Raw genomic sequence first — 18,750 nt, 5'->3', positions numbered from 1 at the left:
TGGTCCCTGGCATTAACTTCCATCCATTTGTGTCGTTAGGTGCTATAAAGACAAGGGTATTTTCATCTTTCCACCTACAAGGACCATTTTTGCAACCTGTTTCCAAAAAAAATCATGAACCAAACCAATATATATATATATATATATATATATATATATATATATATATATATATATATATATATATATATAATCAAGGGTATCGAGAAAAGTAGAAGAACAGTTGCAGTTTCATGCTCGATCTTGATCGTGCCCAAGTGACGGATCGAGGAAGGAGTCTTGTAGTTTTCATCGTTTCAAACTGAATTCCCTAATGGGTTTACTTCAGCCGACCTTCTTGTAGATGTTAAATGCGTTACATTTATTATAAAACTCGTATTCACCTCCACCGCTGTACTTTTCGTCGTTTTCTTATAGAAATTATACACCATCATCAGTAATTGAAGATCTCACTCGATACAAATCAACCCAAACCCCAATTCAGAAAAATCAAATTCATCGAGGTTTGTGCAAGAAAACGATGGTCGGAGCAGAAATCGAGGGATCGACCTCGACAAACAATGCTTACGTGAATGGTTTAGTCCAAATCAACAACGGGTCTCTAGAGGAAAAACTCGACGAGCTTCGTAACGTATTGGGTAAAACAGACAACGATCCTTTAAGAATCGTGAGCGTTGGAGCTGGTGTTTGGAGCGGTGTGTTTGCAGCAATGTTACAAGATGGTTATGGTCATCTTCGAGATAAAGTTCAAATCAGGATTTGGAGACGAGCAGGTAGGTCAGTCGATCGAGCCACATCGCAACATTTATTCGATGTAATCAACACACGAGAAGACGTGTTAAGACTATTGATTAGAGGATGTGCGTATTTGAAATACGTTGAAGCAAGATTAGGCGATCTAGTATTGTACGTAGATGAGATTTTGAAACATGGGTTTTGTTTGAATATGATCCATACTCCACTTAGTCCTTTGAAAGTAGTAACGAATTTACGGGAAGCTGTTTGGGATGCTGATATTGTCATCAATGGATTACCATCGGCTGAAACTCATCAAGTTTTTCAAGAGATTAGTAAGTATCGGAAGGAAAGAATTACAGTTCCTATTACAAGACTCCTTCCTCAATTTGAGGCTGCCAACGACGAACCAAACGCACCAAAGGGAGCCCGCTGGAAATCGAAGCCCTCATCCCTTTGCAATCGTCAACCGCTTCTGGAACCCTTTCGATTTCTGTTGATGTTCGCCCTATTCTCGAGCAAATGACAATCGAAAATCCCTTGACCTGTAGATAGGGGCGACGAGACAGTCGGAGCAACCACCCAGATGACCCACTCCGCTGGTAATTCTCGTTTATCGTTGGGACTAAATAGAGACCACGAGACTCAAATCGTGAGTCTCATTTTGCTTCTGATCTGTAAATTGCGTCCAAAAACGAAGAAAGTATAAAAAATCAATTCATTATTTGAAGATGAAATGATTCAAGCAATGAAGGCACTAGTACCAAACGCTGGTGGGAGAAATTGTGATTTTTAGGAATAAGGTTGCAAAAATGGTCCTTGTAGGCGCAAAGACGAAAATACCCTTGTCTTTATTGCACCTAACGACACAAATGGATGAAAGTTAATGCCAGGGACCAAAAGCAATAGAAAAATACAATTTTGGACCTGTGGTGCACCAATATATCATTTTGGACCAAAATCGCATAAATTCACCAACTACAGGGACGATTTTTGCAATTTTGTCATGAATTTAATATATTGATCCATATCTATCTAAAATGTTCCATAAACCTTTTTATTTAATTATTTATTTTTCTTAAACACATTATAGTTTAATACGAAATGTTTAAAATAAATAGTATCACTATATGTTAATATATATACAAAATGTTTAATGTAACATCCCGAAATATCAAGAGTAGAGTTGAAGGGCTAAAAGAGTAAATTAGGAAAGAGTGACTCGGCGAGTCCATGTGCGGACTCGGCGAGTAGAGTCGCGACCTGGTCGCGTGTTAAGTGGCCGACTCGGCGAGTCAGTGTAATGGACTCGGCGAGTAGGCGCTGAGTGGAGAAAACCCTAATTCTCGGGGTTGAGCCTTATATAAAGATCACTATGTTTTTCTCCCAGCCTCTTTATCACCCCTTGAGCCCTAGAAAACCCTAAATCACGGAGAAGCACCATTGTTGAGTGGATTGGAGCTTAGAGAAGTAATGGTTGAAGGAATTTTGGGAAGACTGAAGGCTTGGAGCAAGGGGATTTGCTTGGATTCGAATTTCATTGCAGTTGGGGCATCACTTAGAGGTAATATCTCGTTATTGACCTGTTGTTATGTTGTTTCTTCATTTTTGGGGTTTGTGAGAAATTGTCTATGGATGAAATGGGAAGTCTAGAGGTTAGATCTGAGGTTGCTACCTCGGATCTGGAAGGGAGAAGAATCAGAGAGCATGAAAGTCCCTGTGTTGGAGTGTTTAGTGAAGCTTACATGTCCCAAACCCTAGCCCCAATGTGCAAACGGCTTAGATTTCTTTGGATTCACGTAAAGTTTGCCACTTTACGTGATGGATGGGTTGTAGGAGGCTAGATCTATGTTTTGGATCAATTGCATGGCCTGGAGTGCTTCTGAATGGATTCAGAACGGTGGTACTCGGCGAGTCACATGGGTCGACTCGACGAGTTGCTTGAAGATGGCCTGGAACTCGACGAGTTGGAAGAACAACTCGGCGAGTAGGTTGAAGATAGCCTTGGACTCGACGAGTCCATTTGGACTCGGCGAGTCTTGTCGAAGAGTCCCAAATATTCTCTGGTTGAGTCGAGAATCGGTGAGTCGAGGGATGACTCGGTGAGTCGTGTGCGAGTGGACTCAGAGTTGTTGGACTCGGCGAGTCTCGGGGTGACTCGGCGAGTTAGGTCGCAGATTAAGTGAAGTTCTGATTATGGGAACTCGACGAGTCACAGGGTTGACTCGGCGAGTAGGGTCAGTCAGGGGTTGACTTAGACTGAGGACTTTGATTTCGACCAAGGGTTGGTCGTTGACTTTTAGGGTTGGTCAGCGATGTGGCCTTTGGGCCAAGAGAGAGATAAAATAGTCTTTTAACCATAAGAGGGTGTTATGAGAGGATTTATTCTAGTCCCGAGAGTTATATTCATGAGAGTATTTGCCTTACGTGTTAGACGGTGGCGAGTTCGAGATTCAAGTGTAGGGATATCTGCTTCCTGCTTGCCAGGTGAGTCTTCTCACTATACTCTACCTTGAGTAGGTAACCAGAGTTATGTGATTAGAGTATTTGTATGCTATATGTACGTGATGTGTTGTACTGCATTATTTCTATGTGATTTATGTTGTGCATGTTTACAGAGTTGGAACCGGAAGGTTCCTAGAGTTAGAACCTGAGGGTTCACAGAGTTTGGGTGCACGGACCCACAGAGTTATAGCCTCGAGTGGCTAATATGTGTTATGTGTGGTATTTTGGGGAACTCACTAAGCTTCGTGCTTACAGTGTTTTGTTTGACGTTTTTCAGGTTTCTTTCAGTATCACGGGACGGCACCGGCTTGATTATACACACCAGAGAAAGAGTCATATTTTGGAGGATCTTGGTTTTCTATGCAAGTGAAAATGGAGTTATGTTTTGTAAATTGACTATGAATAAGATTTTAAACAAGTGTTTCTAAGAGTAAAATGATTATTTTAAATGAAAATTTTGTCTTGAAATTTACGGTGTTACAAGTTGGTATCAGAGCCTTGGTTTGAGGGATTCGGATGCGCCTTCGGGTAAATCTGGACTCAAACTGAGGAAGTAAGAAAAGTTTTAAGGAAATAATTTTCTAAAAATGAATAAGGGTTCAAAGAGGAAGCAAGAAAGAGCAGTGTGTACAATCAGCCAGAGCCCGAACGGTGATTTCCCAAAATACCCTTATTTTGTGTTATGAGATATTTATGATGCACTTTATGAGATATTATTGCATGCTAGAGACAGGCTAGGTATTTCATATGTTAGAACTAGAGTGGCCTGATTTGTGATGCCTTAGCCTAGGACTCGTTGTTATATGTGTTATGCTTTTGAGTATGTGATGAGTGAGAGTATCCAGTTAGAACCCATGGGGGGTAGAGTTACAGAGTTTGGTGGTACTTTCGAGGATGAGCCGAGAAGGTGGAGTTATCACAAAGAGGGAGTCCTATGTATTCTTCGATGCTCGAATGCTGCTTTTGCTTTGTGCTGTGGAACTCTCGATGATGGGAGTCAGCTACCAAGTGAATATGACGATATTCAGGAGGTAGATGGCTGGCATCATTAGGAGCTCTTCAGCAGCTGATAGCAAAGAAGGGGGAGGACAATGGAAGAGCCTAGGGAGTAACCCTAGCCAGATGAGTGCGCTTGCAGAGTAGAGAATTTCGCTGGGGAGCGAGCACGCGCGATGGGATTAGTGAAAGAGCAGGTCGAGCAGCTATTTAGAAGCTCTGGGATGGTCCGTGTGGAAAGTATGGGTAGATGTGGCAGGTAGTATGGGCCCGTACTACTGAAAGCAGAGGACCCATACTTTATACAGGGAGTATTCTGAAGGTTCTAAGGAGCAGATTGAGGAGTGATGTTATGGTTTGAGTACCATACATCGGAGCGGATCGAGGAGTGATGTTATGGTTCGGGTACCATACATCAGGGCAGATTGAGGAGTGATGTTATGGTTCGGGTACCATACATCAGAGCAGATTGAGGAGTGATGTTATGGTTTGAGTACCATACATCGGAGCAGATCGAGGAGTGATGTTATGGTTCGGGTACCATACATCAGGGCAGATTGAGGAGTGATGTTATGGTTCGGGTACCATACATCAGAACAGATTGAGGAGTGATGTTATGGTTTGAGTACCATACATCGGAGCGGATCGAGGAGTGATGTTATGGTTTGGGTACCATACATCAGGGCAGATTGAGGAGCAATGTTATGGTTCGGGTACCATACATCAGGGCAGATTGAGGAGTGATGTTATGGTTCGGGTACCATACATCAGGGCAGATTGAGGAGTGATGTTATGGTTCTGGTACCATACATCAGAGCAGATTGAGGAGTGATGTTATGGTCCGGGTACCATACATCGGAGCGGATTGGGGAGTGATGTTATGGTTAGGGTACCATACAATGGGGCATATTGAGAAGAGATGTCATGGAATGAGTACCATGGTTCGTAGTGAATGATGTTTGTGGTTCTCCGGTTATTCGGTCACGAGTAAGTTCGAAGAGGCGTCCCTTGAGAGGGAGATCGAGAGCCCCTCAGAGTATTTTAGTAAGGAGTCAGTGAGAAGGGAGAATTTCGATCTGAGTTGGGCGATCAGTCGATAAAGGAGATGTCACCTCCTATGATCTGGGAGGTACTGATTATGCTCGTGTGAAAAATATGAGAAGCATGATGTTTTGGTTTTGGGTTTAGGGGTAAACCATGCAGGTCGTCATTGATGATGATTTTGTTGGATTAGTGTCTAAGTCCATAACTATTTTGGTATGTACTTGACCCGATGGTGCATGGTCCTTTTGGGTTGCCTTCACCAAAGCAACTTGATAGGATGAATTATGGAGAGTAAGGATTAAATCTGATCTATTAATATATTATGGGAATAATATATTAAAGGAGAAATCATATTGTTTAATTAATATTAGTCAATAATTAATTGGTAATTAGTTTTGTGACTAAAAGAGATTAATTAAACTTAAGGGACTGGAATTGTAATTATAGGATAATTGCAATTTGGGCCATGGATTGCCTTATATTAAGGGATGGACGAATTCTAATGGGAAACCCATGAGGAAATCGTCCATGGGCTTAATTAAAGGAGTCTATGGGTTGCTTAGGGCTTAAGCATCCAAATTAGGGTTTCCTTGTTAGATAACCCTAATAGCCCAACTATATAAAGACCCCTTAAGGCTCAAAAACGTGGCTAAGCTTCTTGTAAGGGTTTCTACACGTTTTTGGCAGCCTCCATCCTCTCTCCGCTTCATCCTCTTGCTTATGGTGTTTGTGAGCCATTAGAGGAGTGACACTTGTGACTCTAAGCCTTCCAAAGTCAATACAAGGAGATTTGGGATTGTTATTGCTACATAACAATCAAGGTAACATTATAAACTCATTCTTATGTTAATAGGATTATTTGAATACTAGAATTAGGGTTTATAGTCTTGGATTCAAAGCATGTACAATAGAGAAACCTAGATCCAAGCATTAGGGTTTGTATGAGCACATAGGATGTCTTATAACCAAAACCCATCAGTGGTATCAGAGCCTAGCTTGGTTTCAATTTTATTGATGCATTGTATAACTAAAAAATTCGATTTTTTGGATTGTGGAGGCTGGACTCATCGAGTCCATGGCTGAACTCGCCGAGTCCATGCCTGACTCGACGAGTCAACTCGTCAGACAGGCGGATTTTCGGGATTTTTACCTATTATGACTTAGGATAATTACCATAATTGTTTAAACTTAATAAAATTCGAATTTTATTAATCCCTTATGATTATCCTTGTCAAAATAAAAGATTTTGGTCATCTAATTAGATAATTGTTACCTTGTTTGATATATGTGAAGTTATGGAAATTATTTGATCATTATCTTGCATGAATTTGAACTAGATCTAATTAGATAACCACCAATTATAGTTAATTGCCTTATTTGAATTATGTAATCTAGAATATTCTTGACAAAGTTTGGAATAGTTTCAAATTAATCCCTTTAGGTTTTATAGTTTAAATTTGAACCCCAAAAGTTTTGTTGTTTTGAAATTTAAATAGTTAAAACCCTAATGTTTTGAAAAAGGTTTCAAAACTTGCCCTCAAGTTTTGGAATTTAAAAGTTGATTAAAAGTTTAATTAGAAATGTTAAATTCTAAAACTCTAGTAATGTTTTGAAAAGTTCAAATCACACCCTTATGGTTTTATTAATTAATTAAGGAGTATAATTAAAAGAGGTTTAATAAATCCATAAAAGTTTAGGTTAACAATTTAATTGAATTAAAAGTGTAATTATTAAAGTTAACCACATAGTATTTTAAAAGTATAAAATACACCCTATACTATATATAAGATTAAAAGTCTAACATTATATATATGTATGAGTAAAAGTCAGTCTTACCGTTAGTAAGCCTCATTCACGAAGCTGGTCTATAAGGGGTGTTTAAGGAAATTGCCTATAAAATGGCGATTGAATGGGTATCCACTCTTACCCACCGCACTCTTGACTGGTGGAGGGTCGTTAGCCGAACGGGTAGGATAGGACGAAACCTTCCATTATAAGTATAATGAAATACAAAGTAACTAAATGTTTTTCAAATTCCCAATCTTAGTTACTTAGGCAAAAGTGAATTGATGCAATTCCACGAAATTACACTTTGTGCCCTTGCGAAGACGTTAGTGGAGCGTGTGTGGTTTACCGGCACACTAAATGGTTCTAAGAAAAGGTAGCAAAGGGTGACTCAATGTTTGTCATAGTTCGGTGGAGCGTGTGTGGTTTACCGGCACATCGAATAGGTGATTGTAACATGTGAGGGCACCATGTAGTTTGCATAGTTTTTCACACCCGCTTTGTGATCCTCGGCATCCCAGTCACAAACTAGAGGGGCATATCGAGATTTAAACATGCCATTGAAATGTTCAATGAATCTCAAAGGATCTAAGAGTTTTCATAGATTTAAAACTTAAATTTCTTTTTCGTTTTTCATGGTGGAAACTAGTGAATCGTCATTCACTTACCTTCAAATGTTCTGCAATTTGGGTTACGGCATCCCTCTCCCGAGTTGTAGGATATTGTGTTGGGTCCTAGCCTTGGAATTTCATTTGGGTGATTTACCAAGGACTCAATCAATCAACTAACTTGAATTCGTTTTTCTCCCGATGTCAAAGTTCGACAACTATGGTCTTCTCAAATCCCGTGGAACAAGTATTCCACATGAAGATGATATTCCACGATTCGATCGAGGAACAAGAAATCATGCTTCACTTCCTCCTCCTCCTCCAATTATTCTCCCTAACCCACAAGATTGTAAAATTGAAAGGTTCAATATCACTCAAGCCCTTTTGGCAAGTGAACATAAAGAGGGCAAGTCGGTGTGTGCACACGTCTTAGGGATGAAGTCACACATTGATAGATTAAGAATGATGGGATCCGTTGTCGGTGAAGTGATGGCTGTTGATTGAGTTCTTCAGTCACTTCCTAACTCATGTAGTGAGTTCGCAAGAGAGTACTATATGATAGACCACGACGTGACCCTTATAGATCTCACCTACATGCTTATTGCTGCTGAACCAACAATGGTTTGGCGCAATAGAAAAACAAAGTTGATTGGTGAATCTGCCTTCAAGACCTCTATGGATATAGACAATGGCAATGAAAGACATGCAATGATCGAAAAGTTTGATCATAAGAGAAAGGCGATGTCTGAAGTAGTTCCATGTGTTGTTCCAAAAGAGTCAATTTGCTTTTATTGCCAAGAGAAGGGGCATTGGAGATGAAGTTGCCCTATTTACCTAAGAGATCTAAGAGATGGGAGAGTCAAAAGTATGACTACGCTTTAGGTAAGAATCCACTATCTAACTCCATTAAGTTCCTATTCATTGATTCTTAATACATGATGTGATAAGATTACATTTGAATGTTGTGTAGGATCGGTGAAAAGAAAGGAAGCTTGATAAGAGAGCAAGATGAATCTAATCACAAGAGATGGATCTCGATCTCATGGACTTGAAGATTGGATTTTGAGCTTAGATAGTTATGATAGAGTTGTTAGAAATTTTTTTACATAGTTTTCAATAGATTGTGCATTGTAAGGACAAATGCTTTTCCGCTGCTTTTATAAATAAAATAAATTTTGTTTGACTTATTTATTTATTTGTTTACTTCCTTGCAATGAAATCGTTATGTGAAAATTGATGTTTGCATATTTCTACAACGAATGGATATGATTCTTAGTTATGTTATGGAAATGCCAAGAATTTACCAAATAGGGAGAGTTTCTCATCACCTAAGTTTCAATTGGACAGAAACTTGGAATCATGCAACGTGGATGCACGATGAATGAGAAATTTCGTATTTGAAAATTGGACTAATTCATTGACAAAGTGTCAAGTGAAGGACTAGGAGATCGAGTACACAAAGTTGTGTGTTGATCAAGTTCACCATAAGAGTAACAAAGATATTCGTCATGATTTACTAAAGGCTTAGTAAATATGATTACACTTACAAGATTAAGTGTAATTTTGAATTGATTAAAGGGTTTAGATCAATAGCAAAACGAATAAGAAGAATCAAGTAGGCAGAAAGATAAGAGTTTCTCCATTCTAAGAAGAAGGGAGAGTAGCTTTTATGCTTTATGATAGGTCTTAATGATTAAGAACCATATCTCAATTGATCCTCTAATGAGTCTTGGTACAATTGTATGTCCAAGAAGAGGAATCAAAGATTGAAGAAATGGTCAAATCAAGAAGTCAATCATACTTCGTTCCAAAACAAGTCTTAAAGTCAAGATTATGAAATTGAGTGAATAGTATTAAGAAGGTTTATAACATTCATCAATTGTGGAAAGTTGTGATGTCTTGGATAAGACAAAGACCAACTAAGACCAAAATTATGAAGTGTTTTGTTTTGATATAAGCTACACTAATTCTTGAATATTTGTTTATCAAAAAATGTTTTGATAAGAGAATCGTATATCTCAAGGAGTCAGTGGGAGTCTTAATAGTCTTGAAAAGTTTCAAGAACAAATCAAATAAGCCTTATCGATCATCACTAGCACACGAATTGAGGTTTACAACCTATCGTGAAGACATTATTTTGTTTCTGTGCCAATCCAATCGAGTTAATTATGCATGTGAGTCCTATGAGTTCTCATTTGAATGCATAAAAGGCAAGGACCTTGATCAATGGAAAGTACATTGATAGGAAAAGGTGAGCTACTTAACTACTTGGAAGACGTGGTGGGCAGCTGTGCTACCATAAGGCAAGAAATCAAGATTAAGAAAGTTCGTTCCATATGAGTTTGAATTTGTCGTAAACTTTGGTTTTTAACAAATTCACATGGATAGGAACACATACACCGTTTAAATCTAAGTGTCATAAGATTTCCTCCTTCATGAAAATGATTGTGAGAAAATGCTTTCACTAAGAAATATTTTAAAGATAGTGATTGTAAAATTGCATTCTCGAATTCGATCATGGTTATGGCATCCCTTTCCATAATTTGAATTGTGAGGTTTGGCAATTAGTCTTAATTGTTAAGACACACATATGAACTATCTAAGGCAAAAGTGTATAAGTTCAAGAAGTCTTGATAAAAGATTATCAAAGCACTAAGTATTAGAAACATGAACTTAAGAAATTCAATAAGTATTGTTTTTCTGAAAGTTAAGATGTTTATGAATACATGTCGAAGCTAGTGGGAGCATAAGTGTTATGTTTTATAGTAATCATCATGACAGTGGGAGCATAAAAGTTATGATTGTATGATTATTATGGAAAGTTTTGCAAGTTGGGAATATTAATTATAGAAAAACAAGAGTTATACCTTGCAAAGTCGTAAGGGTTGTATAGTTGTTTTGCTATAATTAAGGGAGAGAATATTATGCTTCATTTCAAATCTAAAGGATTAGGTTGTGGAATGTTAATAAATTTAGTCAAAGGTACATAGTGTGTTCTTAAAAATTTCGATTATGATTACGGCATTCCTCTTCACAATTCGAATTTTAAGAACATAGCAAATAAAACATTATGCGCCGTGTCCCATACGCTTCGGGTATAGGATCGATTGCAAATGATTTAATGTTTGACCATTCTAAAATTTTCCAAATGTCTAGTGCATTTAGAGGGAAAAAGGACTAGAATTGGTTTTGACTAAAATAATTAAACAACTATCAAAGGACAATCCAAAGTTCGACGAGGATTGGTCGCTTGTGAGTAGTTGGAAGTATAGTATTGGAAATTATGGAAATGTTTCCATATTGGATGGACAATATCGACATCATTACGAATAGATAAGATTCTATTAAGAAATTAGTTGTCATATGGAAAAATATGGAAGCGTGTCCATATTGGGAAGTAAATATTGAAAATCTATGTCTAGATTAGAAACTTTTATGCAAAAGGATGTTCAAAGGAACGTACTTTGAGTGAGAGACATCATATCTAAGGAATTGTCTTGTAACAATCTCCGATAGAGGAATTTGTAATATCATTGGCAATAGTCTTTGAGACTTTGGTGCAGTGACATTACAAAAGGATCGTTGCATAAAGTGTTAGAATCTAGTGTATTCTATAAGTAACAAGAATTTGATATTCTTACACTTAAGAAAATGGATTTGGAGTTGTAAAATGAGAATGATTGGAAATGTGTTCAATTTGTCTATTTCACAAAAGTAAGAACCATAGGTAAACATTGTGTGCATGCTAGGAGCATGGGACAAGTGTTGGAATTCAAGTAAGAAGTTGATTACCCGAAACGACAAATAATGAGTAATCGATATGGTGATAAATAAAACGTGTTTTGTTTATACTCAAAGGTTTGAGGCCATATGGGATTAGTATTATTCTTGTGTTTCACCTTGCATGTTTTGACTTCCAGAATAATTGAGTTTATTAAGAATAATCGAATTATTCAAACGGGCCACAGTCGTTCATATGTTGGAAGTAGGTATGAATGAAGACTATCGTGAATTGGTGTGTGGATTGTCTAAAAGAGTATTAGACATAAGCAAATGTTTGTTGCAACGTTCATGAGTGCTTATGAATATGATTTGAGCATTGGATTAAACCCACGCTCACTTGGATCACTATCTCGAGTGATTAGTGAGACGATAACATCTTATATTCTTCAAACTGAGATGTGTGAGTTGTATCTTGCTAATCGGTTGCACATTGATAATATGTAAACGCACTAGTAACTTAGTGTTATAAAACATATTGTTGTGTGTGATTTGGTTAGTGAGTGCAAGCAAGCATTGTATCAAAGTTTATCCGTTCCTTTTGTCCAAGGTAGGATAAAAGCGATATCTTTGGGCCCCTCGATGGTTTAGTGATGACATACGTAAATGCTCGGCCGGGTTAGGGCTAATTTGATTTGTTCAATTAGTCTGTCGTCATAAATCAGAAATCGAGAAGTAGTACAAAGAGAATGATTTGAAATCATATCTCATACGATATCTAGAATGGAGGAATATATGATCCCTTATCTAAGGACACGCGTATCTGATATGATCAGAGTTGACAACGGCTTTGGAAAGCTACGATTGCAGATCAGGATCTGAAGTCATACGCAGAATAGTTGTTAGACTTATCCAAGTGGGAGACTGTTGGATTAGTGTCTAAGTCCATAACTATTTTGGTATGTACTTGACCCGATGGTGCATGGTCCTTTTGGGTTGCCTTCACCAAAGCAACTTGATAGGATGAATTATGGAGAGTAAGGATTAAATCTGATCTATTAATATATTATGGGAATAATATATTAAAGGAGAAATCATATTGTTTAATTAATATTAGTCAATAATTAATTGGTAATTAGTTTTGTGACTAAAAGAGATTAATTAAACTTAAGGGACTGGAATTGTAATTATAGGATAATTGCAATTTGGGCCATGGATTGCCTTATATTAAGGGATGGACGAATTCTAATGGGAAACCCATAAGGAAATCGTCCATGGGCTTAATTAAAGGAGTCTATGGGTTGCTTAGGGCTTAAGCATCCAAATTAGGGTTTCCTTGTTAGATAACCCTAATAGCCCAACTATATAAAGACCCCTTAAGGCTCAAAAACGTGGCTAAGCTTCTTGTAAGGGTTTCTACACGTTTTTGGCAGCCTCCATCCTCTCTCCGCTTCATCCTCTTGCTTATGGTGTTTGTGAGCCATTAGAGGAGTGACACTTGTGACTCTAAGCCTTCCAAAGTCAATACAAGGAGATTTGGGATTGTTATTGCTACATAACAATCAAGGTAACATTATAAACTCATTCTTATGTTAATAGGATTATTTGAATATTAGAATTAGGGTTTATAGTCTTGGATTCAAAGCATGTACAATAGAGAAACCTAGATCCAAGCATTAGGGTTTGTATGAGCACATAGGATGTCTTATGACCAAAACCCATCAGATTTCCCACCAGAGTATTAGGTAGCATGTGTGCCGCGAGGCAGTGATCTATCATGAGCAGATAGTCAGTTGATACTGGGATAATCGAGGGCCACGCTATACCTAATTGAGTTTAGTCGGGTGCACGGTAGTGGTATCAGCGGGGAGTTCAGACGAGTTCAGCAGTGCCGAGAGTTTTCTATCCATGGGGTGTTGAATTTGGGAGTGGGTTCCTATTCTTGGGATGATCCCGGTGTTGGAGCGTTGGTTAATGAGTTGAGGTGAGGGGTACGATGATTTTATGGTTCAGTCTATGAGCCAGGGATGTTATCGAGCAGTTGAGTTGTTTGGTACTAAATTGGTACAAGATTTGGAACGACTAGAGGCAGACGTGCGAGAAGTTCTTGAGGAGTTCATCAGAGGTTCAGAGTATATGAGGTCGATTCATTTCCTTAAGGGGGGATTATCGGGCGTTGTGTAGCACTTTTCAGGGGCAGGTGCGATTTTGCTGGAGAATATAGTTATGGGTTAGTTGCATGCTATTTGGTGATGGTTCGATCCCTAAGTGGGGGAGAACCGGGTGCCGTATGTAAGAAAGCAGAGATTTGTCAAGAGCAGTTATAAGTGGAGTATAGAGATATGAGGTAAGAAATCATGAGACCATAGATGTCGGTGATCGAGGAAAGGGGTCAGAGTGAGTTAATACGGGAAGTACTTGTTTGAGAAGGATGAATGTCTCCATGACAGGTGTTTATTAGTCAGGAATATGGTATTAGTCAGTGTTGGGGCAAGTAGATAAAGAATGATTGGGCAGCCAACTCCCGGGTCGGTATGCGTATCCTTGTTTGGATTTTGAGCGGCGGGAAAAAGGGTTTCGGAGAATTATCAGCGTATTTCGTAGCGTTAGCGTTTCTTCGTATTGCAATTGAGAAATTGAATACACCGAAGTTGCAACCTGGGAAAAATGAAGATTTAGTTATGGGGTTCAGAGGGAATGTATTATTGCATCTATATGGTGCTTGGAGCAGGAGATCTGTGGTTGTGGCAGGATCTTGTGATGTTCGGTGGGGGTGTTGCGAGGTATCCGGGTATTGATATCTTTATTTCAAAGTTATTCGTGAATCTTGAGTTGAGACGACTTGTGGTATATCAGGTATCTATGGATCTAGTGAGAGCCTTCGAGTATGGGCATCCAGGGAGATTACTTGGGAGAGTGGATCTTCGCAAGGGTGGGCATCTGTTATGACGATTGCCTCCAGAGTCTGTGATGAATATTCGAGACGAGTATGGGTAGCTGTCTATGATAGTCTGTGGAGCACGAACTAGTGGAGTAAGAGGGTGTTGTGATACTACGGAGAGCCATAGTACTCACTAGTCAGAGGGTGTTGTGATACTGCGGGGAGCCGTAGTACTCACTAGTCAGAGGGTGCTGTGATACCGCGGGGAGCCGTAGTGCTCACTAGATGGCAAGAGAGTGTGATGATGGAATGTTCTCCGATCAGTGTATGATGTGGAAGAGTTTTGGGCTTGAGTAGCCCTAGTATTGAGTTTTTGGAGCCTGGATGTTGGACCGGGGGCGAGACTGGGGTCCCCGTCTCTGTCGGGGAATGTGGTGAGATGCGCAAGGGATATCCGCAGCAGAAACCAGAGATCAGAGTGGAGACGATCCTCGGTTGGATTGTACTTTCTTGCATAAGGAAAAGAGAATTTCGTGACTTGCGTGTCACGGGGCCGGGATAGTGGTCACGGGGAGGAAGTTAGTGGGATATTTGGATCATGATTTGGGTGACCTTTAGAGGCTCAGCTATGGAGTCAAAAGCTGACCTAGTGACCAGTCTCGAAGAGGGATATGAGATGAGCTAGAGCCTATCATGATGATGTCTGAGGACACCTCAGAGGGAGTGAACGATTCAGACGCTCAAAGACATGCTTCGGGCATGTGTATTAGATTTCGGAGGGTGTTGCGGCACGTATTTATCCTTGGTTGAGTTATCCTATTTCAACAGCCATCATTAGTGCATTGGTATGCCACCCTTTGTGCTGTTGTATGGGAGGAAGTGTCGGACCCTCATTTGCTGAGGAAAGTGTCGATTCGCGGAAGTGGAAGTTGTAGTGAGAATGGATGATTTTGAGTATGATGGTCGAACATTGTGTCTGTGACAGTGGTATGGAATGACATCATGATGGGATGTCTGCTGAGGATGCGGAAGGGATTCCACGGGTGTAGAGCCAAGAGTCTCAGGATGGATGTAGGGATGGAGTTTGGGACTCCCAGCTTGATTCTGATCAAGGGCCGTGTGCGTAGTGGTGGTGTCTCCTGGGAATGTTAGAGATGTCATCAGTGCGACGGGTTCTCCTAACCCGAGAGTGCGAAGGTTGGTGCAGCTTGGGTGCTTGATTGCAAGAAGAGGACTCATGAGAGTTGCTCTGGGATTGAAGAGTGGGCCTTTCTGTCGTCACGGATTGGATAGAATGGGATTCGGATCGGGGATATGATGGTTCATGGCTTCTAACCCTTATGGGTCGAGTGATTGTTGAGATTTGGGTCAGTGATGTTTCATGGGTAATTCTCGGATCGTTGAGTGTGGTTATCAGAGGATACATCCGGTGCCCGGTTCGAGACAGTGGTCAGGACACCGTAAGGAAAGGAAAAGTGTGTTCGAGTTTCGATGGGTATGCCTTGTGAGATCTGGTCCGATTAAGGCCAGGTGGCACATTATGGGAGTATTTCTGGAGTTGAGTTGCTGTAGGCTTCGAGGGCGAAGCCTAATTTAAGTGGGGGAGAATTGTAACATCCTGAAATATCAAGAGTAGAGTTGAAGGGCTAAAAGAGTAAATTGGGAAAGAGTGACTCGGCAAGTCCATGTGCGGACTCGGCGAGTAGAGTCGCGACCTGGTCGCGTGTTAAGTGGCCGACTCGGCGAGTCAGTGTAATGGACTCGGCAAGTAGGCGCTGAGTGGAGAAAACCCTAATTCTCGGGGTTGAGCCTTATATAAAGATCACTATGTTTTCCTCCCAGCCTCTTTATCACCCCTTGAGCCCCAGAAAACCCTAAATCACGGAGAAGCACCATTGTTGAGTGGATTGGAGCTTGGAGAAGTAATGGTTGAAGGAATTTTGGGAAGACTGAAGGCTCGGAGTAAGGGGATTTTCTTGGATTCGAATTTCATTGCAGTTGGGGCATCACTTAGAGGTAATATCTCGTTATTGACCTGTTGTTATGTTGTTTCTTCATTTTGGGGTTTGTGAGAAATTGTCTATGGATGAAATGGGAAGTCTAGAGGTTAGATCTGAGGTTGCTACCTCAGATCTGGAAGGGAGAAGAATCAGAGAGCATGAAAGTCCCTGTGTTGGAGTGTTTAGTGAAGCTTACATGTCCCAAACCCTAGCCCCAATGTGCAAACGGCTTAGATCTCTTTGGATTCACGTAAAGTTTGCCACTTTACGTGATGGATGGGTTGTAGGAGGCTAGATCTATGTTTTGGATCAATTGCATGGCCTAGAGTGCTTCTGAATGGATTCAGAACGGTGGTACTCGGCGAGTCACATGGGTCGACTCGTCGAGTAGCTTGAAGATGGCCTGGAACTCGACGAGTTGGAAGAAAAACTCGGCGAGTAGGTTGAAGATAGCCTTGGACTCGACGAGTCCATTTGGACTCGGCAAGTCTTGTCGAAGAGTCCCAAATATTCTCTGGTTGAGTCGAGAATCGGTGAGTCGAGGGATGACTCGGTGAGTCGTGTGCGAGTGGACTCAGAGTTGTTGGACTCGGTGAGTCTCGGGGTGACTCCGCGAGTTAGGTCGCAGATTGAGTGAAGTTCTGATTATGGGAACTCGACGAGTCACAGGGTTGACTCGGCGAGTAGGGTCAGTCAGGGGTTGACTTAGACTGAGGACTTTGATTTCGACTAAGGGTTGGCCGTTGACTTTTAGGGTTGGTCAGCGATGTGGCCTTTGGGCCAAGAGAGAGATAAAATAGTCTTTTAACCATAAGAGGGTGTTATGAGAGGATTTATTCTAGTCCCGAGAGTTATATTCATGAGAGTATTTGCCTTACGTGTTAGGCGGTGGCGAGTTCGAGATTCAAGTGTGGGGATATCTGCTTCCTGCTTGCCAGGTGAGTCTTCTCACTATACTTTACCTTGAGTATGTAACCAGAGTTATGTGATTAGAGTATTTGTATGCTATATGTACGTGATGTGTTGTACTGCATTATTTCTATGTGATTTATGTTGTGCATGTTTATAGAGTTGGAACCGGAAGGTTCCCAGAGTTAGAACCTGAGGGTTCACAGAGTTTGGGTGCACGAACCCACAGAGTTATAGCCTCGAGTGGCTAATATGTGTTATGTGTGGTATTTTGGGGAACTCACTAAGCTTCGTGCTTACAGTGTTTTGTTTGATGTTTTTCAGGTTTCTTTCAGTATCACGGGACGGCACCGGCTTGATTGTACACACCAGAGAAAGAGTCATATTTTGGAGGATCCTGGTTTTCTATGCAAGTGAAAATGGAGTTATGTTTTGTAAATCGACTATGAATAAGATTTTAAACAAGTGTTTCTAAGAGTAAAATGATTATTTTAAATGAAAATTTTGTCTTGAAATTTACGGTGTTACATTTAAAATAAATATTATCATTATATATTAATATTATATTAATATAGTAACGTTTTATAAATGAAAAACTATAATAAAAATATTTAATTAGTTATAGAAATAAAAAATATTTAAAATTAGAATATAATTATTAAGGACGTAAAAAGGAAATAGGATTAAAGAGGATATATATATATATATATATATATATATATATATATATATATATATATATATATATATATATATATATATATATATATATATATATATATATATATATATATATATATATATATATATATATATATGGTTAATTTAATAGTAGTAAAAACAATAAATTAATATCTTATTGGAAATGTTTTTAGCTTCTATCCTAAATCCCAATACAACAAAAAAGTGTGTTTTTCATTATAATATAACTAGTTGTGAAACCCGTATATTGTACGGGTTAATTAAAACATAATGTTAAACAGGAGCGATTAAATGAAAAGTTTATTTGAATTTGAAACATGAAATAAGTGAAAATTATAAAATAAAAAAATAAAAACATGCAAAAAATAAATTAATTAAAGTTATGTGTTTAATTGTTAGACCCGTGTATTAAACGATTTATTATAATAAAATGTTAAATACAAATATTTAAAGTGTAAATTTATTTGAAATTGAAATTTGAAATTTAAAATTTGAAATTTAATTTATGGAAACTAAATTAATTATATAGTGGAAATGAATAATGAAGTAATTGACAAGTGGAAAATAAACATATTTTAAAATTATGATAAAATGACATGTGGCCAAATAAATAAAAGAATGACAAGTGATAATAACATTTTTATTTATTAGGGTAGATCTTGTGTGAAAAAAATGTGTTTTTTAAAATTAGACCATGTAAAGATTCTAGTAAGGATCAACAGTTAAAATCCCAATAGAAGGACTAAAACTATTAAAATTGGATGGCCATAGGGACCAAGACTCTTATTTACTCTAAATTATATATTAATGGAACCTAAATGCTTTCATTACAACTTAACATTTGAAGATGCTACAGAGTTTCCCA

The 18,750-nt window shown here is 38.9% G+C and overlaps 1 pseudogene; it reads left to right on the top strand.

Annotated features, from left to right (window-relative positions):
* Positions 1-520: 520 nt before the first annotated feature.
* Positions 521-1,261, top strand: LOC145007198 (glycerol-3-phosphate dehydrogenase [NAD(+)] GPDHC1, cytosolic pseudogene; annotated as a pseudogene).
* The last annotated feature ends 17,489 nt before the right edge of the window (positions 1,262-18,750 follow it).

The sequence above is a fragment of the Lactuca saligna genome, chromosome 7 (assembly GCF_052625555.1).
Source record: "Lactuca saligna cultivar CGN05327 chromosome 7, ASM5262555v1, whole genome shotgun sequence".
Taxonomy (NCBI): domain Eukaryota; kingdom Viridiplantae; phylum Streptophyta; class Magnoliopsida; order Asterales; family Asteraceae; genus Lactuca; species Lactuca saligna.
The sequence above is the reverse complement of the archived record's forward strand: the minus strand, read 5'-3'. Positions and strand labels throughout refer to the sequence as shown.